Source organism: Crocuta crocuta, unplaced genomic scaffold (assembly GCF_008692635.1).
Source record: "Crocuta crocuta isolate KB4526 unplaced genomic scaffold, BGI_CrCroc_1.0 scaffold81, whole genome shotgun sequence".
NCBI classification, from domain to species: domain Eukaryota; kingdom Metazoa; phylum Chordata; class Mammalia; order Carnivora; family Hyaenidae; genus Crocuta; species Crocuta crocuta.
Window position 1 is genome coordinate 12,659 of NW_027527808.1, and position 22,969 is coordinate 35,627.

Sequence of the window (22,969 nt, forward strand, 5' to 3'; positions counted from 1 at the left end):
CTCAAAACTTTTAATCAAAACTTAGATGATCTAAGTTTTTTGTTGAAGGAATAAAAAAAGATCCAAATTTCTCCTGTCTGTTCTCTGTATAGTCTACAATGAACTCTTAGGCATAATCTAAACATCCTGATGACATGCTAATTACATTCTAAAAATAGTTTCCACAATTGAGAACTTTAGTACTAAAGATCAAACAATATCCTGAAGGGTGGTTTATTATTTTTTAAAAGCATTGTTGAAAATGAATCTTTTATTTTTCTGAATTGGCCCCATTTTATTCTTAATTGACTTTTTGTCAGCAGGACTCATCCTGGTCCTTTTAATTTGCACTGTGCAGCAGACATCACCTTCAGTGACCCTTGCTCTCCCACTCCAGCATAAAAGTTCAACAAATGCAAAATCTGAGAGATGACAGGCAACTGATAGATAATTTGCAGTTAGAGAACTTTCTTAATTACAAACCTATTTCTAGGCAGTCATAGTGTTGAATAATGAGAATTTGACATCGAATGAACTAGACTCCAGAATCAACTTGCCACATTCTAGGGCACATTTAATCTCTCTGAACCTCAGTTTTTTCATCTGTCAAATAGATGTTACAGAGTTTATTTAAATATGATGTTTTCAACAGTTAAATACTATATAATTAATCGGTTTTTATTTTTATTATGCCCATTACAATATTATTACCAAATTATAGATTGTTATCCCTAATGATTTCATACATACACATTTATTTTTCCTCTAGTGTATATTTTTAAAAACGAAATGTTATATTATTTTTAAAAAGAATTTATAGACTTAAAGACATGTAGTCCAAAACTTATAGTAAAAATCCCTTTAAGAGTGACTCATTGGGGAAAACAATGAATGAGTTTATGTAGTATTTTACCTACTTCAATGAATATTCAGTAGACACTTATTGAACACATAATTTTGCATAAAATATTCTGTATTGAGTGAAGTGTAGAATATGAGATCTTCTGAACCAAGTGGGTTCTCATCTTCTGGAAGTGTGCAATTCTATAAATTACTCATCATTCATTGTTTGAATCATTAATTCAACAGTCAACTTTTCTCATTCAGAACTTATCTGTCATGTCCCTGAGGGCTTAAGTTCAGTTGAATGGTCAATATTTTTATCTAAAATATGGTTTTTAGTACAGTTAAGCAATTATAAAACAATTGTTTATAATTTAATTATAAAGCATAGTTACGGAAATATGAGCGTTCAGATGAAATGCAATAAATGCCCTTCTGGTAAATTTGCAATAGAGATGTTCTGTTTAGACAATTGGTAACAATTGTTTCTGAATTTTCTTTTCTTTTCCCCACAGTATTAGGCAAAATTATGTACACATTTCAAAAATATGTTTCTGCTAGAGTTTCAGGCTGATAAACTCACCCTTTCCTTTTGAATGACTTATCAAACAATTGAAAAATAAGTCCTAAGAATCATACAATGGTAGATCAATATGTCAGTTTTATTATTCAAAGGTTGTTGAGAGAATATGGTTTAAATCTGTAGTCAGTTAGGTTTCCTAACACTTCCCCACTTACACATAGTCACTGAGAACCTCTGGCCTCTCTGGTTCCTTTACAAGGCCCCTCAGGGTAAAGTCTGCCATTGTGGACCTACTACAAGGGAGAAGCAGATAAGAGAGCTTCCTGAGGACAGGTTCTCAGAGGGAATAAACCTAGAAGGGACAGAATCAGGCAAGGTCTCTTCCTTCTAAATTCACTAATTAGTGAAGTGACCCCTTCTCTGTTAGAAATGAAGTAAAATATCTCCATCTTCTAAAAACACTTGAGGAAGAGGGGAGAAATGATTCCTCTTACTGCTACTTCACAAGATATCCATTCACATTCCTCATGTCCTTGAAGTAATGCATAATGTTGTTGTTGTTGTTGTTGTTGTTTTAAATGTGGATATATTTAAACATTCTTAACTTGGGGGTATCTAGAGTTGTGCTACATGATTTTGTGTCCATGGTTCAAATATAACCTGTAAAATTTTTATTAAAAACTTGTATGATTTTAAAGGTGGGAACACTATAAAAGATAACTAAATACTTTTAAAGATAAGGAATTTAACTTGTATAACATTTAAGAAGCTTGGCTGAAGACATGCATAATGATTTCTCTCCTAAATTGAGTCTTACTAATCTTCAAAATCCTAATGCCTAGCACAGTGCCTTGCATCAACTCTGCTGAATGAATGAATGAGGCAATGAAGAGGCATAGTTCTAATACTGACTTTGTTACTAACCTAAATCTTTTGATATTATGTCGTAGTTCTGTGGGCAAGAAAGAAGGCCAGAGTTTTCTCTGTAAATTTGAAAAAACAAAGCAGAAAATTCAGACAGATGTTTATCAACTGAATCATAGCCTTCAAGATATATTATGATATGGTTAAATCATTAATTTAGCTAGCTATAGATAGTAATCAATGATCATTGAAATTTTGTTTTCCAAGTTTTACTGAATTATGATTTATCAATGATGTCTTAGAATTTCATAAGACCTTTTAAAATAACTACTATGCAGACATTTTTGGACGGTGAATTTCTTCACTAGAGATAAATGCCTATGAATCAATAATTTCACTTTTTATTAAATTTTGAATTTCAACTTTAGAAATAACTTGTTGGTTACTCATGGAGTTGGTCTTCATGGAATGGAAGACCCAGTGGAAGTTGGTCTTCATGCCCTTGGCTGTTTTTGTGAAGAACTGTGAAAGCTCTGAGATCTTACCCTAGTGGCAAGCAAAACAAGTGGCCTGATAGTGTTCCTAGGATGTTGGCTGGAGACCTAACATTCCTCAGTGAGAGATTAAAAACTTTATTACTTATGACTAGCAAGTAGTGCAACCCTATTTGTATGAGTTCTCCTTGTCCTCAGGAGTTAAGGGCCCAGATGGATGTTTTCCTAAGCAATGAGCTGTGTTACAGGAGAGGGAACCTTGTTTTATAATGGATAGCACTCCTACTTATTCCTCTCTCTGGAGGAGACACTGCCTCCTGCCTCTAGGGCCAATAGCTCCCTTGTACTTTACTCCAAAGAAAAATACTATCTTCGTCTTTCAAGACTTTTTGCAATAGTCAGTGCCCTTAAAGAAGTGTGGAAACATGAGACACCCATGGTGAGTTGTCTCTCAATGGCTTTCTGTTGAATTTAGGCATACACAAGTGTAATGCCTCAACTATTATTTGGGAACTTACATCATAAAACTTAGTATTAGATACTGTGTGATACAGAGTGATGAGAAAGCTATGATTCATGTTCTCAAAGAGTTAAAGCATGTGCTCACACACACACATAAAGCACAGTGATGTAAGTACTCTAAGGCAATTCACAAAGAACTTAAAAAGTTTGAGCTTGATGTCAGAGATGGTAGAATCAGTATAGTGTAGTAGGTAAACATGGAGGCTGAACTGCTTGAATTTAAATCCAACTCCCACCAGGGCACCTGGGTACCTTTCAAATTTCTTCTGATTCACAGCTGGTAGAATAATGCAGCAGGTGCAGGTAGGGGGTTGGGAGGAAGCAACATTATACTAGAAGTTGAGACCTGTCTAGTCTTGATTTTGTCATTAATTAACTTGTTCACAAAATATACTGACTGGCTAATGTGTTGCAATAAATATGACAGAGTCCCTTGTTAAAAAAAAAAAAAACACTCACAATAGTGGCTCAAGCCACTTATATTCTTTTATGTAGCCTGGAGGAAGCAAAGGTGATCAGGAGGTCACATTTGACCTCAGCCATGGAAGGTAAGTCAGGACAATGTGAACAAAGGTACAGAGACAAAAAACAGAAACAAACAAACAGACAAAAACACACAACTACCAAATGCAGTGTTCTGAGAGACCACTTAAAAAGTTCAGTGTAGGCCCTTAGAGTCTGAGGGATAGGTTGGATTGATCCGTGGAGCCATGTGGAGAAGGATCTAAATGCATTTAAGAGGTTAGCCTTAATTCCACAGGCCTTGTGAAGCTAGCTATTAATGATCTTGGCTGCTGTTGCTGCTGCAGAGCAAAACTGCGGCAAGAGCAGGACACTTGGAGAAAAATCACATTCTCAGCCTGATGATGCTGGAGACAAAACTGACCTAACGCTTTTGTACTATATTATTTTAGCAAGTAGAAGGAAGTACTCTGAACTTCATAAGCCCTAGAAGGAATCATCCTAGCACACCAAGCCCCTTAGTCACCCTTAGTGGTTGTGGACTAGAAGTACCTGAATAAGGCTCTTAAACATAAATGCTGACCAATGAGCTGGGAAAAGACAAGTACTTGGTATTAAACTTATACTCTATCCTTCAATAGCTCAGTGGTGAGCATATAGGGTGTGGCCAAGGATTAGAAGAGAACTGCTTTGACTTATGGGATATTTTACCTACCCACCCACACCCACATCACGAGGACCTGCAGTGATTCTGTTTTGCCATTTAATGTTAAAAGTATCACTCTGTGGGAGAAGATTTCTTAACATATGGGACATTTTTTTTCAAATGTTTACCTGACTTTACAATGTTGAGTGGAGTTAGGTATTGAATTGCCAAATACATAGATTTTATTGTAATGTTGCTACACCAGTCCCCAAACTCTAGCAAAAAATATTCTCATTAACTGCTATTACCTTCATCAAACATATAACCTCTCAGCAGGGCTCTAGCTCCCTAGGCAAGCCCATTATCAGCCCCCGCACTTCAAGCAAGTGCATAAGCACCAGCTGTCAACGGTGCTTTCAATCCAGCTGTCAAACCAGGTGTGGTAGGCTCAGTGCTGTGCTCTGATGTTAATGATGGATTAATTAAGGCAGTGTGTGTGTGTGTGTGTGTGTGTGTGTGTGTGTGTGTACGCAGTGGAATCTGGCAAGCGGTTTGTGCACTGCTTTTGGCTGGGATTCTATGGCAGTCTTCAGTGTATTCCTTGGGGGCTTCCTCTCTACTTGCCAACAGGTCTGTACACTCTGCTTTAAAAGCAAACAATCAGCTTATTTGAATTAAAAACAAAGAACCCTGTGACTAATTCACCAGAGCTCATGATCTTGACAGAGAAAGAACAGCGCTTACTTGACAGATCACAAAAGGAGGTGGAGATGCTCTTTTTTCTTCTTACTTTTGCAGAGTAGACTAATCTGTAGTGCTTCATAAACCGGTGACATGTCATGATAGTCTTAACTCATAAAATAATAGTATTTTGCAATATTTGAATGTTTCCTATAAACATGTTTTGGGAGTGTATTTTTGTAGGCTGATAACCTTTGGAATTGTTCCCCTCTCCACAAGAGTTGCCTCTTTATTATTGGTTTGGCTTCTTCTCTCAAGGCAATCTATAGATTTTTTAGCTACAGAGTTTTAAACTACTGCCCCCATGTTGCTCACTAGTAGGCATGTTACTCATTAGTAGGGTCCTATCTGTTAACACATTGTTCAGGACTTGGGGACCTATTACCCAGGGACTCAAATGCTTTGAGTATACTCCACTGTATCTTGGATGGAAAATTCAGGCTTCCATTTTTTCATGGAATAATAACTGGTAATGACAATAATAATTACGATTAATTGAATGCCTATTATGTGCCGGATTTTAAATATGTTAGGTACATAACCTCATAAGTCCTTATTGATCCATTTCACAGAAGAAGTTAAAGTTTAGAGAGAGCAAAGGACTTGCCCAGAGTTCTACAACTCATAATGAAGAATGCAATGCATTTGGAGAGGATAAATATTGAAGAAACATTAAGGATTCATTGGGAAGGAAAAGGAGAAGCCATAAGGAAACAAACCAAGGATGTGGAAAACCCAGAGCCTTACAGGAACAATGACTGTTAGGACATAACAGAACCTTGTGGCCACAGCACACATACCTTGAGTAGGGAGTTGGGGTACTCCAGGGTTGAGACATGGCATGATAAGGAGTGTGAACTTGACTTTACTCTCCTTATAAAGAGGAACTGTTGAAAAGACAATCATTTTAGTTTTTAGAAGATAATAGCAATAAGGAGGGGGCATTAGAGTGCAATGGTAAGAGAATACCATTAAGAAGTCATACCACTGAGGTATAGTACTTACTGGGTGCAGAAAGCAAAGCATAAGGTGAGCCATGTATGGTTATTGCACTAGGATCTGCTCTAGGAAGCTTCCTGACTAGGAAAATGTCAGACATCTAGACATACAAAAATTATCATTACCTCATAATAATTTTAGTTAGCATCTGAGTGACTAGTGCATGCCAGACACTACTTCAAGTTCTTTTTTTGTTTAATTTTGAGAGAGAGAGAGAGTGAGAGAGAGAGATAATATGTGGGGAAAGGGCAGAGAAAGAGGGAGACAGAATCTGAAGCAGGCTCCAGGCTCTGAACTGTCAGGACAGAGCCTGATGTGGGGCTTCAACTCATTAACCTTGAGATCATGATCTGAGCTGAAGTAGGCATCTTAACTGACTGAGCCACCCAGGTACCCCACTGGGTTTCATTTATAATTTTTAAATTCATTTAGTCTTCAACAAGCCTATGAGGTATGCACAGTGAAGCGCTGAAACAGGTGATGACATCATAAAGGGTGGTTTTCAGATTTGCCATTTAGACAACAGAATAAGGTACTATTTTTGGGAAATATTTTATTTCACAATTTATTAGTGGCTATAGCATTTATAATGCAAATTTAGATTGTATATCTATCATTGTCAACCAGGAGTCATATTTTGTATGGGAGCTCTCCGAAGAGATATAGTCTTCTGTAGACTGCATTTTTAGGGAGAAGTTTAATATTTGCGGAATGACAATTAGATCATATTATATCTGGATATCAAGGAAATATTTTATACACTACCTTACAAGTTCTCACCAGAAAAATAAATTCTGAGTGGCTTGAATGTGCACTACTGTCAAGTGGATTTAAAACAGAGTGAAGGGACCCTAAGCAAAGGGTAATGATAGCGATAATAATGATAAATGGCGATGCATTGGGTTAGGGACAGGGTGCACAGTTGGCTGCTTTTATTTAAGATGTCTTGGTAATGTTAAAGCTGCAGAAAGCATTAATAAATGAGTATGTAGTGCTGTAATCTCAAATCTTTTTGCAGACATCTTGGTCCTTGCCCAATGTAATTATATATTGCTATTATTATTTAATTAAAGATAAAAAATCACATCAATTAACCTACATGGTATCTCAAGTATCACAAATATCTCAAGAACTGTCATTGGTCGTCTGCTTATTGTTATATAAGCCAGGACCATTTAACTGCCAAAGTGAACAAATTCTTAGTTTTCAAGATGAAGAAAGAATAGAGATGCAAATGGTCTTTCTTTTCAGCCAATGATATTAATTTTTGCAACATTTTTGCCATCAGAACTCTCCAGATAGAAGCCCCACCTATGCTAACCAGCTCTTGCATAGCTTAAAATAGTAATAGCAGATAGATGGAAGTGAATTTAAAAGGAAAGATGTATTCATTTTTAGAAGAGAATGTTGACTATAAAATAATATTAATGTGTATATGCAAATTGTTTTAGCTATGACTTCATAATTTGTAATGGTATTCAGCTTGACAATGTTTACACTTGTTAATGGCTTCCTTTATGAGTGATAATTGATCTACTTCATTATCATATTAAATCCTTGATCATATGCCATTAGGTTTGATGTAATAAATGATCTGTGTGATTTTTAGTGTAATGAACTAATTAGACTAATTAAAATCAATATGTGTGCCAATATTATACTTTGAATCCAAATGCTCTTTCTTACTCTGCTGGCTTAAAATCAGCAACTCAGTAAAAAGGATCTAATGCTGATTTATGAGCACTTGAGGAACATGAGGCAGAATAAATTGCTTGTGGTAGTACAGACAGCATTAGTGAAGTATAAGATACTAAGTGCATTGTAAGGTCAGCAATAAGGGTGTACTTACACATGTAGTTATATGGCACCTTAAACCTCCTCTTAATATATCAGAACATCTCAGCAAAATTATTTAGTTTAAATGCCAGTAGGATTACTCTGTACTTGTTCATAAACAACATTGTAAAAATACAAGCATCCCAATCAGGTCATTAGTCTACAATCTAATGAAAATATATGTATTTAGTTTGATATATGTTTTTCAACAATTGATTTATTTTCTGTTAGAGTGAAGGAAACACATTCTAAAGCAGAGGTTAAATAAAAATCAATGTGTAGCTCTACAACCTTAAATCATCTATTATTCATTCAGAAATCTATAGAAATTATAAATGATAACTTTAGGAAACTTATAGATAAATTCTTCAGAATTAAGCTTCTATGTCACTTCTTTGAGGAATTCTTTCCTGCTTCTAGAAACTATAATATGTCCCTCACTTGAATGCTCACCCAAATGCTCCTTCTTTCTTCTTTATTTACCAAACTTTTAATTTAGGGTGGACTGATTAATGATGATAGAATTTCTCAACTGTAAACTCCATAAGGGATAGGACCATATCTCTGAATCTTCTTTAAGTAGGCCTAACACAGTGCCTTGCTCATGGAAAGCAACCTGTTTCTTTAATTTTCTTTTAAACATATATAAGTTTATTTGCTACTTCTAAATTTGAGTAAATTTTAGATTATGTTAATGGAAGCATTAGTCAAAAGGTATGTGCAATTTTTTTTAGATCAGATTGACAAATTTTCTCCTCAAAGCCTAGCACATGTGTTGCATGTTTGTTTGTTTGTTTGTTTGTTTTGAGAGCCGATAGAAGCTGAAGATACACAAGGAAGCTGAATTGAAATGTGGAAGTTTGGGCTTATTCATTCTATGCCAAATCAATGGTTACTCACTTTTTTTCCTCTTACTTGATATCAAGGTTTATAGCTATTGCCAGTAAATAGAACCAGTATGTAACATCTTTGGATACTTTCTTTAAAGACATTCCTGCTAGGTTTGTTTTACCTATGTCTTCTGATGATCTAAATATAGGTAGACATTTAAAGTGAAACTTTCACTTTGGGGATAATCTTTAGTGATTTTCCTGTGAGGCAATAGAAAAGAGACTCTCAAGGGATTTTCTCCAGCCCATTCAGAACCTGTCTCTTATTTCTTTTTACTTTGCATTTCCCATGGCTTCCACTTATCATTCATTCATTCATTTGTTCATTCATTCAAAAACAAACATATTTATTGAGACTTTATGCAAACTACTATCTTGGATCTCTGATAAAGAATATAGGACTCCCAGTCCAAAGCTATTTCTTGTCTAGGAAGAAGAATAAGTAGTTTTAATCTAAAATCATATGTAATAATTTTTTGAGAGTCTCATGTAAATTGCTAGTAAAATCCAAAGAGGGGCCAATGACTTCTGGCAGGATAATTTGGGAAGGCTTTGTAAGTTCAGTTCATTCAAACTGAACTTTGATGGCTAGAAAGAATTTTGTCAGGCTGGGATGGGAAGTGACCATGCTAGAGAGAATGAAAAGCATGACAATCTGCCTATTCTAAAATAAGGTGAGTTATTATAATCCAGACTAACTGGAAAGATGGTGGCAGCAGTCTAAAGTACCACAGATATGAATTATAAATTATTCTTATTGGTTTTGAATACTTGGAATAATTGTGAATTTCATAAATTGATATTCAATGAAGACTCTAAGTAATTTTTTTTAAATGATGTATATATGTAAGTAATATTATAAGGTTGTTGAGAACTTCTAACATAATGAGAATCTTATGGAACACTGATTTCAAGCCGTGGATCCCAATAATATTTTATCGCATAAGAAAGGTGCAATTCACTAGATTTTGTTGGTGGTGGAGGGTAGGATAAATGGTATCAACAGATATGTTAAAAGGAGGCTTGTAAGGAGTGCTTTTAAATCTTAGACAAGATCTCAATATATAACACAGACAAGCATAGATCTCCTCTCATTGAAACTGGGACCATTCCATTCTGTTGTTTTGCTTTTCATTTCCAGAAACAGAATCTGAAGACTACTTGCTCCTCTGCTCAACACAGGAGGGAAAACCTTGTACTATTTAATGTTATGGTATGTGGAATTAGCTCAGAGCACTGGCAGCTCAAGGTGAGCACTCAAAAATGTTTATTATTGTCATTGTTACCTTTACATGAAGCCTTAGGAGAAGACTCTGAGGATTCAGTTGTGACATTGTTTTGTTGGGTTTTATGATTTTAAGTAAATAGCTTCAACTTTCAAAATCTCAGCAACATGTTTAAAATGGAGGGTTTTGAAATAAGCAATAGCTGAGGGTTTATTTTTTTCTTAGTTATATTGTTTTATGATTCCAATAACAGTATTTTAACTCTTATGGAGACATTCATATTTTTAAAAACCATCATATTTTTAAAGAGAATAATCCTCTAATGGAATTAAAGCAATGTGATATATTGAAACAATATATTCATGAAATAAAATAGAAATGATATTTGGGTATTTGGGGGGAATAATGTTTTGGGTAGAGAGATTGCCATGTACCCAAGATCGGCCTAGAGTCTTTCTTCTTACAGTCAGAACATTAGTTCTGACCGCACTCTGGGTTTCTTATGCTAGTTAATAACCCCCACGACTTCCCTAAATTGTCTCTCTTGCTGTCCCCGTGTGTCTTATCTGTTTCTCTCTCTCTGTATCTGTCTGTCTCTTGCCCTACTCATGTCTCTCAATAGATTCCTAGGCTGGAGAAGAGAGATTACAATCTTTAATTCATCTGACAGTACTTTTTAAAATTTTTCTAAGTAGGCATACCTTTCAATCTAAGTGTATTTATTCTGATAGAGAATTTATCACTATCAGAATGGTCTTTGGACCATTAAGTCTTTAAGGAACAGAAGCTACATTATTTCTGTTTAACTATTTAATGTCTGTACTATGATTTTTTTCACAACTGTTTACTAAATGTCCCTGGTTTGTTTTTTTCCAGGCTGTCCAGAGGTCTTTGACTTTTAATTGTGGTTACTGAGAAAAATAGATGGCTGGGTGTTTTGCTTCAGGGCCTGTCTCTGTCATTCAATTCCAGTAATGAAAATAGGCTTAATTAACAAAACAGCAGTAATACTGTCACTATATGCTGGTGGACTTTTGCCTCCATTCCTTGCCATGTGGTGGGCCAGAGGCAGACTACATGTAGATGTTAAATTGGAACAAGCACTGTACTTGGGTTGTGACCTTGGGTTGGTCCTGGCTCTGTTAATTATATGCCTTGTGACCCAGAGCAGCTCACTGAAAAGTGAGATGATAGCATCTTCCATGTTGTGGCCGGATAGGGATGACATAAAATGCTATATGCAAAAGCAATGTGTAAATTCCAAAACACTATAAAAACCTAAGATTTCATTATTAATTCTTGCAGCTAATAAATTTCATTTGCTTATTTAAACCTTGAACAAAATACATATTTTATATTGGTAGAATATGGAGGATAAAAGTTGAAAATTATAATCTGTGTACCAGTGAGTATTGATAGTAAGAATAAACCATTTTCTGTAAAAGCACATTGAATAATGGAAACCAAAATAGGAGTTCCCGAAAAAATATATTTTATCTTATTTCAGATTGAAGTTGAATGATATGCCTGGAATTTGCTATATATTTATGAGTTTCAAAACGCTCAACCTTCTAATATCTAATGAATTCTATGCTCAAAGTAACATTAAGTATTTTAAGTCAATGACATAAAGCAGTTATACATTTTTCTAGAAAATCAGATATGTATATATGTTTATACATGTATATATGTTCATACATTATATATATATATAAAGAGAGAAAGAGGGAGAGAGAGAAAGAATATGATTAACTTTACTCAATATTCAATAGAGAAGGTAAAATTATACACTTTTATATATACCTACATATACTTTAATTTTGAATGGGCAAGTGTTGTTTTTACTTTTTGTCCAACAAAAATTTCAAAAGGATTTTGGCCATACCTATAATTTCAACTTAATATATATCTCACTTTTCAGCGTTGGAAGTTCTATGGAATCAAGGAAAATTTTTAATATATATTATGGATCTTTAACATATCATTCTAAACTCAAAATGTAATTTGAATTAAGACATATTCCAGTTGAACATCTACACTGAATTTAGTAGCATCTTAATTTTAATATGTTACTTTCAAAGAGATATTTTATGAAAAGGATTCAAACCACAAACACTTTGTTATTTTGTTAAATGTATGGTTTGTGCGTTTTAGGAGCAGGTTTATTTTTGCTGAGTTTTTTATATTTATTTTAATTCTTAAATATCTTTCTTGTTCTCTTTTGTATGCTAAGTAATATTTTGTCAATTTTTGAGACAGACTGATTTTCAAGTATATCAATACTCCTGTCACATTTAAGAGGTTTTCTTGATGGCCCTCGTGTAGGGGCTGACTATTACCTTTTTGTGTCCACATGATACTTCATCCCATCTCTGTTCTGACAGTTATGAACATTTCCACACTTGTGTACATGATTGTATCTCCATACTAGATCCCAAGTTTCTTGAGGGCAAGTCTTCTCTCATTTTTCTCACTACTTCTGGTATCTAGATTTAGGACTGAGATTTGGTAGTTGCTCGGATAGTGGGTTTTTTGGAATGAAATAATGAAATAGGGAATGGTATTTAAAATATTTCATTTATTGTTGTTGATACACATTACCAGCTGAAGAAAGAATTCTAGTTTTCCAAAAACCTCTGACAAATATCAAATTCTTCATGTGTGTTAGCAACAAAGTCTTTTCATGCATGGACTCTAATGTATCTATAATATAACAGGCCACCTGATCCTTTATATATAAAGGTCAGTGAATATATTTCCCAGGATTATTGTAAGACTTAAAGAAGAATGTAGTTGAGAAAGTATTTTATAAACTGTAAAATGCTGTAAAGATGTAGTACTTACCAGAAGAAATTCGTAGAAGTAATAGCAGTGAGTTATCACTGTCATCATTATTATTGGCTTATTCTACAATGACGTTCAATGCTCAGATCAGCCAGTCTTTTATTCACCACATGCAAAATCATATTTATTCTCAGCTTCATATTTGGAATACCTACTCATAGCCTTGCTTATACTGATCTCTATAGTTTTAATGACGTTTGCATAAAATCCTTTTATGGAGTTTGTTAAAACTGACTTCACAGGGTGTTGGTCATCTTTGTCACTATTGTGTTGGACCCCTAGAACCCACTTGCCCTTTTCATGATAGTAACAACCTAAACATTTGTTTCACTGTTGTTGGAATTAGTAAGTAGCACTGCATATACCTGGCTTGGTTGTGTGAACCAAAGTAGGCCAATAGAAGTTTAAATTCTTAGAAGAAATGATTTTAACTAATTCATCTTAGCGTCTTAGATATATCATTGTTCCTGCCTCCTAGTTCCTTGAATTTTCTGTGTACTTTCTAAGTCAGTTCTTCAGCTTTCTGAAAATCTTTTTAATATACTGGGAACCATTTCATTCCTTTCTGATAAATCTCTTCTTGGTATATGTTAATTTCAGTTATACATGACACAAAACCCCTAACTAATACTAGGACCATGTATCTGTAAGTATTATGATTATTTTTACCTAATTAGAGGGAATGGTCGACATGAGCGTAATTTTTAACTCTTTTTGAATAGTCAAAAGCCTCTTGCATTGTTTTCTTTTGTATGTAGGTGTACTTACGTAATGCTGAATGAATAATTTATCAATAAATGATGTCTGACTGAAGTAGAAATAGCAGGAACATGAACTTTAACTTTTATGGCATATTTCCTGTGGCATTTAAATTATAATATCCACCTGCATTCACGCTGTTAAAGAGAATGACTCAAAGTAGCATAATTGAAAGGAAATTACTTTCACACTTCCACACTTCCCATGTTTAATAACAATCAGACACAAAATTGTTGTTTCCTAAAGTCAAAATAAGTATTGGAGGTTTATGATCCAGTCCTCTTCAGTTTAGAACTAACTTAAATTTCCAACTAATAGCATCACTAATTTTTTTTTTTAGAGCGCAAAATTAACATGATATTTAGGTCAGTATTCTGAAGCTGTCTTCTAATCAAAATGGTATCCAGTTGTGATTTCATTGCCTAATTAGGTTGTATTTTAATTTCTGATATTTTTCATGGATAATGTTCTGTTATCTATTTTTGGCAATAACCTGTGAATTGAGGATAAAAGGAAACATAATTTATCATCTCATGAATTATGTTAATAAATTATTAACAGAAAAGATACTGGAAAACAAAGTAATAATTTCATCCCTACGTAGGCATTCCAAAAACAAAGTGAAATTTTGCCTGAAAATTACATAGGCACTATTTGGTGGCCTTTTAAAGTACTCGATTTGAGATTGTTGAAAGATTTTTTTTCTCTTTGAAAACATGTGTTAAAACATGCCGTTCGACTTAAGGAGACCTTAGTGGAAAGTTCAGTGACTTTCTTGCCTGTGCCACTTTCATACATACATTGAATTATAGCCATATTGTGTTTATTTATGTTATGATTATTAGTATCATTATTTCAAATTTGTGTCTCACTGCTTGCCGACTTCCTCTTGATTGGTACAGTGTGACAACAGGTAATAGACACAATAGCAGTAAAACAGTCATCATCACTGCTGGGATGAGAATCCCCTCCTCTTTGCTTTTTTTAACCTTCCTCAGCTGGAAAGTTTTGACATCTGCTGGTTTGGGACATGGCTAAGCAGCTGTCAGCAGTGGGGTAGCTGCTCTCAGCAGCAGTTGGCGGGATGGCAGGGTGCCAGCTTGTACCATCTGTGCGCCTGACATTTCATTCTAATTAACAGTAGGGTTAATTGTTCTGGCAGGCTCAAATGTAGTGTCTAACATTACCCAAGGGAAACATGTACAAGTGCAGGAGTGGCAGGGAGCTGGGGACAGCGTCGCTAACAAACCCATCGAGGGAGAGTGGTTAACAACTCCCGATGATTTTACTAGCTGGCCACATGCAATAAGGTTGAGGTATTTTTTATTCTGATGAATTATGCCAAGCCTGTAATGATGTAGAAGGAATCAGGCTTAGAAAGGCTGAGACTGCTGCCTTAGGGCAATTGTGAGGGAACAATTTGCATGTTATTACTGCATATTCATACCTAATTGTGTTAGGCTTTGCTAATAGAGCAGAATGACAGTATGAAAAATCGAGCAACTGCTTTAGAGGCAACAAAGCCAATGTTTTTTTCTTCCTACACTATGAGTGCTGAATGATCATTTAGACATTTAGTTGCTCAATATGACAAGTCTACCATTTGTTAGCTTGACATATTATAATTTATAAAGCAGTATTCTAATTTTACTTTTAGTTTATTCTTCTCATTTTATACAATATTCATGATAGCAATTTGAATGGGGATATTCATAGCTATTGTGAGTAGTTGTGATTCAAATAAAACTATATTTTGTATGAAGCATTACCATTGTTTTATGATGTATTAATTTTAATGTTTAAATAGCTTTTTCATATGTTAATACAACATAAACCAAGAGTTGATGAGAAATCCTTATTATAGTGGTGCTCATTCACGTTGCTATAGTTAATGTCTCAACATTTCCATTTTATAAAGACCTATTTTTAGTGTGGCTTGGACAAAGAAATTGTCAGGTGGTGCAGAGCCAAAAAGTCTGCTGTTTTAGAAAAGTGACTATGTACAGATTCACTGAACTTAGTATCTGATTCTATCTTCTAAATAGATAATATTCTTAAGAAATCTCAAGCACAGTAGTACATTTTTTATGTTAGCCCACAATGCCTTTTGAAATCTTTTTATGGAAACTCAGAGAAGACAAAGAATTAGAAAATGTAGCCTTAGAAATCTACATTTAAGAACTGGTAAGATCTATCTTCATTCTAATTTTATTTCTTTTAGATTTGTAAGGCTATACTTGTATTCCCAAATTGCCCCAACCTGATATTGGAATATCCATTCATTTCCAATTATAAGCCAGCTCTCATATTGTATTGCCTGCTCTGAGAGTCCAGAAAAATTTAGATTAAGTTAATGAATGAGAAAAAGTGTCAGTAGCTGTTCGGGCTAAATTATAATACGATAAAAGTTTTAAATGTATTTCTTATAAGTTCTAATTTTTTTTTAATTTCTAACATAACTAGTTTATAATTTATTCCCAACTTGTACTATATGGAATGTTCAAAGTAAGTCAAAACTTTGCCACATGTTAGTTTGCTTTTGTGTGTGTGTATATGTTTTTATTTTTCTTAAAACACATCTATTTTTCAAAGTGTATGTGGTTAGTTAAATAATATATAGTATAAAATCCGTCCTAACTTGTATTTAAATTTCAAACCATGGAATTATATAAATAGTACATATTTGTAGCTTAATTATGTAGTAAAATATTAGAGGACTGTAATTCAAACAGTGTATGATACGGCCCAGTTAATTTATGAGACCCTTAAATTTTAGCTATTGGTTGGTGATTTTATGGCTTTGGACATAGACATTTAGTCCCCCACATAAGATGTGTTCTATATTTGCACATTTCTGAGTTGGAGGGTAAGTAGAGACTTCTGTTAAATATATGAGTCATCTCTCAGCCAAGAATATCCTCTGCTACCCTTAGTGTGTTTCGGTCAAAGTTTTATATGTATTTTTAAAAAGACTGAAGGTTAATGCATCATTTTGGAAACTTACTCTGATATATCAGCTAAATTTGAGCAATTATAGAACATTTCATATGAAATCTAAGGCTAATAAGATTTCATAGAATGTAAATCTAGCTGTTGTCCTAAAGGCATCCTATTGGATCAGACTTTCTTTGGTTTTCTTTTTCCCCTACCTAATTTTTGAAAGGTAAAAAGCAGAATGTTATCAAACAAAACAACAGCCCCTCACCCCAAAACCTAGAGCTTGACTTGTATAAATCAGGGGTTCTATGCTACAGCAGTGTGCTTCAGGATCACAGAAATAGAAGTGACCTTGTAGTATTTTAGCATATTTCTTCTCCACCATTCTCACTTAAGGGGCTGAAGGCTCATTACCTTCCAAATTAGACTGTTTCACATTTGGATTGGACATCCTTAACTGTAAGGGAGTGAGATATTTAATATCTTTTTCTCTAAAAGCAAAAGGAAGATACTTGAGTTAGTACTTGAGTCAGAATTATTTTTCATTCCATAAATTCATAAGGTTCAAAATAACCCATATAGTTAAATTTTGAAAAAAAGTCAACAGTGTAATACAGCTAATAATTTTTGAGGAGTATTCCTTCTGAAGTAAAGTCTTTACTTTGTCTATCTTTATCTCTGTTTTCAAATTAAATTTTCCAGGTGAAAATGAATGGATCTGAAAGAAAAGTGCCACCCTAAAACCAATAAATGTACCTCATTTTGATTTTTGAAACACAATCCCGATCTGGTCCCAAAAGTTTATTTCATTGTCACATTTATCATTATTATCAATGTCCAGTAAGCTTTTATTACTTGTTTTTGTTCTCATTTTTTTTTTCCTGGTGGCTACTCTGTAACCAAAGGCTCAATGAATGCTGCCCCAATCTCACTAAGAAATAACAATGGAATAAAAGCAACATTTACTGAATGATGACTGTGTGCCAGAAGTGATTCTAAAATTTTGTGTTTCTTACTTCATTTAAGCCTATGACAACACAATAAAGTAGGTACCTTTGCTTCCCCATTTTTCAGAGGAGGAAACAAGCTTAGAGAGCAGTAATGACTTGCCCATAATCACACAGGTAGTTAGAGAGGAGCCAGAATTACATTTGGAGCAAGTTTCATTAATCACTGCAATAGACACACTATCCAAACAGATAAGTAAGACGCAGAAAGAGGAAAATCTAAATACATGAGAAACATTTTTAAAAATGTATATCGTTTACCTAAAATGTTGAAAGCATACTTTTGTTTATTGTAGAGAGAATGGGAGTCCAGAAATTATTTGTTCAGAAACTGGGAGAGGATTATAAACCAAAGTTTTATACTTTATACCACATCTGGATTTGGAATTTCACAAAAGAGCTTACTAGGTGTCCTTTCACTGGAGGACATTGTCTAATGGTACCTATGGGGATTATTTTATTGTAAAGGGGTGTGTGTATTTGATGAAATTTCTATTGACTAAGCTGTTTTACAACTGTTGAAAACTAAGAGTGATGCAAATAACTTTTTCCATAGTAAGGCAAGCAAATTTTATCCAGTTGAGAAACAGTTGTTTTTGCCCCACAAAGTATAACTCCAAATGTTACATTTTATTGTCAAACATTAGAAACATCACATTTTTTTCATTTTGTATTAACAAGTTTTGTATCCATTAGCAAATTTATTTCAGCATTGTCACTTGCATATACATACACATATTATTGTATATATAGCCAATATATATACATACTATATATAATATAGATATGCACATACATATACTTTGGTAAGCATTATGAGGTTAAAACAAACAAAAAGACAATTGAAGTGACTAAATTTTACTGAGTGCCTGTTATGAGTCCACGATTGGCTAAACCCTTTTCATTAATTAGCCATTTATTTATTTATTTATTTATTTATTTATTTATTTATTTCTAGAAACAGAGAGGGAGAAAGAATTCCAAGTAGGCTCCGCACCATCAGTGCGGAGACCAATGTGAGGCATTGAGCCGCAAACTGTGAGATCATGACCTGAGCTGAAATCAAGAGTCAGATACTTAACCAACTGTACCGCCCAGTTGCTCCTCATGTATTAGCCATTTTAATCCTCACCATAACTCTATATGGTAACTATCTATTTCCCCATTTTAAATGATGAGGTGAAGATGAGAATGAGTGAATAATAACTTGGACGTCCCGAGCTCCAACTGGTAAAGAAGAGAACCAGGGTCTGAATCTAAGTCTGTCTGATTCCAATAACCTTTTTCTAAATTCAGAAGTCTGTATAAAAGATAAGCAAAACCACATAAATCAATGATTAGTATATGATTACTATCTAACACAGGGTAGAAATGCTCTTTTAAAGTGAAAGGTAAATAAGTAACAAGATGGCTTGTTCACTGATAAAGGCCATTGAAAATGGCAGTGCTCCTGTAAAGGAATCACTAAGACACAACTTAGATCTTCTGGAAACCAAACTCCATTCTATCATCATTGTCTTGATTACTTCCCTATTTCCAGAACAAGTATATTCTTTGTCTTCAACAATTTTCCAGCTAAATTTATTTGGGATTAACTCCTGTAAATTCTATCTAAAACATTGGTAACACAGCCTCTGATAGACAAAAGTAACCTGAAATTTTATTAATTAACTGATTTGTCAGTTATTAAATATTTAAAAATAATTTAAATAATTGAATTTTATTAAGAAATACATTATGATAGATGTGTAACATAGAAGAAAGAGTGGGTTATTTTTTGACAGATCTGTGTTGGAATTCTGGTTCTAACACTTGTGGCCTGTGTGAACATGGATACATTATTTAAAGATATGACCTTAATTGCTCTATTCAAAAAATTGAAATGAGAGATGAACTGGGTAAACAAAGACCCACAAATATAAATAGAGCATTCAAAAACTGGCAGTTATATGTGTCAGTTTGGAGTAATATCTGGCTTTCAGAAAAGGCACCACTGAATGTTTATTCCCTTTTCTTATAAAATTTCAAGTCAAGCAAAATTTCTTTGAACAAAGACACACATGTATCAATATATGTACACACATATATGTATAATCATTCTTATTGGCATATTAGTTAAACATTTCAGTTTTCTATGAGAAACTATGCTTAAATTTGTAGTTTCTGTATATAGAAATTTAAGACTGTATAATTCTACAAGAAGACATTTATATGTACTTAAAATAAAAAAATTATACTTTATACTTCTTAGTTCTCAAATATTTTATGAATTTTAGCAAAATTTTTTCTGCCAAGTTAATTTAACAGGTAGCATCTTATACTCACTGAATGTGCTTTTTATTATGAGTGTTTTAGTTCCAGGAAAGAAGAAATGTTATTGAGAATTTATGGTTACTTTTATGCATATATTAGATATGTTTATTTTTAAAATTTTTATTTAAAGTGTATTTATTTTTGAGAGAGACAGAAACAATGTGAGTGGGGGTGAGGCAGAGAGAGAGGGAGAGAGAGAATCTTAAGCACGTTCTGTGCTGCCAACACAGAGCCTGACATGGGGCCCGAACTCAAGAAATCCTGAGATCATGACCTGAACCTAAACCAAGAGTCAGACGCTTAACCACCTGAGAGTCATCCAGGCTCCCCATGTATTAGTTATGTTTATAATGATACTTTTAGTTGATAAGCATATCAACATACAGATCAATTACATACAGATGAGTCTATTGTGAGTGTGTATTTTATTAGTTATTTTCATTTTTAGGATAATTGAATGGGTTTTTTTTTTTGTTTCTCATAGCTTCACAGGAACTTTCAAAAGATTTTGACTATCTACTGACATTGTAAAAAGCAGAAAATTCTTGCTCTCAAACAGTACATTAATTTGTATTTGGTACATGGCAAGGCAAATTTAAGCATATGTGAATTGTGCCTGTGGTGTGGAGTATGGAAGGAAATGTATTTCACAAGATTCATAACATACTAAAATGCAATTTGTTAACATTAAGTACCTTCTGCTCTGCAAGCAAGCAAAGAGATTTCAGAGTAAATTCCATATGTACCAATTAAATGTTAGTTCATATATATATATAATATATAAATTTTAGAGAGTCACGGAGAGAGGGAATGCATGGTTGGGAGAGAGGGGCAGAGAGAGAGAGAGGGAGAAAGAGAAAATCTTAAGGAGGCTCCATGCTCAACGCAGAACCCACATGGGCTCAATCCCATGATTCTGGGATCATGACCTAAGCCAAAATCAAGAGGTGGATATTCAACCAACTGAGCCACCTGAGCACTCCTACAGAAATATTTCTTACAATGCCCAAACAGGATAACTTCAGAGACATGATGCATACAGTTATTTTTGTGGCACATTATTAATATCTTTGATTAGCTCTTTTATGGTATTTAATAAACAACAGTTTTGTTGCTGTGGTTTTCAATCTAAGGCAACCAATCCCTAGTTCTGCATGCCTGATCAACCTGAAGGAACAGCAAAGAGACAGACATAATTGCAAAATTCATCATTTTTGAGCCCTAACAGGCTAAAGCATTGAGATTCCAGGCCTTTCAAGTCTCTCTCGTTCCCCTGACAGAATCCCAGGAGATTCACGGAGCCTCCTGGTAGATGTAAAAATCACCCTGATGCTGTTCTTGGCTCTGTAACCTGGCCACTCTAATCTGCAATCTTGTCCCTGCCACTCACACTGTGGTGTCCGACTGCCACAGTGCCCTCGGGGCTGACCTCGCTGTCGCCGTCCAGTTACTCACTTTGAATTCATAGTTCCTCCTGCAATGAACTCTTCTGCCCCCCCTCGCTCCCCTCTTCCTCTTCCTGCTTCCCCATCTGGTCTTCCTCTCTCTTCCTCTTCCCCCTCATCCTCTCTCTTCCTCTGCTCCTCCTCTTTATTCTCCTATACTTCCTCCTCCTCCTCCTTCCCCCTCACTCCACCCTCTTCCCTCCTACCCACTTTCTCTTCCTCCTCTTCTGCCTCTTTTTCCTTCTCTCCCTCTTAATCTCCCTCCTTATCCTTCCTGTTTTCCCACCTCTAACCCTGCTTTCTTCCATCCCCTCACTTTCATTCTTTTTGAAAATTCCTCTTTAATGAATGAAGGGGAAAGGATACAATCAGGAAGTCATGTCAACTGTAAAAAAAGTATATTGAAAAAGACAGAAAGTAAGTTCATACTTTTTGAGGTATAAGCACAGTGGCATAAATATTTGTAATACAGTTGGTTTCTGCAAAGGCCTGTGGCCAAAATTAAGTTGAGATTAGTCGCACAGCTCCCAGAACTTTCTCATGAGACCCACAGAATATGAAGGATATATGCACTGGTCAGAAGTTGATTTCCAGCAGCTCAAGGATAGGATTCCCACAGTTCAAGATTTTAAAGCTCAAAACTAGGGACCAGTGAGTACTCAGTTTGGTCTGGTTTGAGGTCATGAGTTTGATGATGAAGTTTGAACTTCTCCCAGGTGCTGATCATGTTACTGGTAGGACCAGGGCCCATGGTTCCAACAGTCTTCACGAAGATCTCTAGATTTTTCTGGTTGTCTGAAACTCATTCTCTTTGTATTCCATGGGAAGGACTCATGAGAACAATATCCCACATGTCCTTGTATTTCATAACAGCTTGTCTGAAGGTTTTCCTGCTTAAAGATGAGTTTGGCTTAAATATAAAATCTGTAGATCCTATTTTATTTTCTTCAATATTTAAAGTGTGTCACTTCATTGGCTTCTAGCTTAGAGTGTTACTTATGAAACGTCTAATAACAGTCTGACTTCCTTTCCTTTTAAAAGATGATCTTTTTTCTGGGAAACAAGAAATGATCTTTGAAGTCTAATAGTTTTATGAGAATATATCTTGGTGTTGGGCTTTTTAGATCAATTTCCAGGTGAGTAGTTTCAGGTTTTTCATTTCTCAGAATTTTTCTTGAGTTACAATTTTCAGCACTTTTGTATTCCATTACTGTAGATTTTCTCTTTGGGGATCATTATATATCTACTGAATTTTCATAGCTTATCTTCCATATTTATAGGTATAGCTCAAATCCTTATTATATCTTCATTTCTTTTGCTTTTGAATATTTTCCTTCTTTCCATCTTTTACTTTTCTGAAAGACATCATCTAGCATACTTATTTGCTATTTTATTTTATTTTTCAAATTTTATTATCTTATTTCATTTTTTAAATCTCTAAGATAATATTTTCTTTTACTTTCAGCTCTGGCCTGAGTGCTGTCTCCCATATTTTTACATCTTCCTATCTTACAAATAACTTATTTCTGAGATTTTTTCTAGCTAATTATGTATATTTATAGTTTCTACATGTCTTATTTTTTAAGATTACTTTGAAATATTAAATTATAGTTTTATTTTCTTTGTAGCCATGACTTCT

At 34.4% G+C, this 22,969-nt stretch overlaps 1 protein-coding gene across 6 annotated transcripts in view; it reads left to right on the forward strand.

Moving 5' to 3' along the window:
- Positions 1-9,943: 9,943 nt before the first annotated feature.
- The window catches only part of LOC144239969 (uncharacterized), a 277,882-nt gene continuing 264,856 nt past the window's right edge, over positions 9,944-22,969 (forward strand). For all 6 annotated transcript variants that reach the window (XR_013337545.1, XR_013337546.1, XR_013337544.1 and 3 more), the window contains exon 1: positions 9,944-10,048. The gene's annotated coding sequence lies outside the window, so the exon portion shown is untranslated. The remainder of the gene's footprint in view (positions 10,049-22,969) is intronic.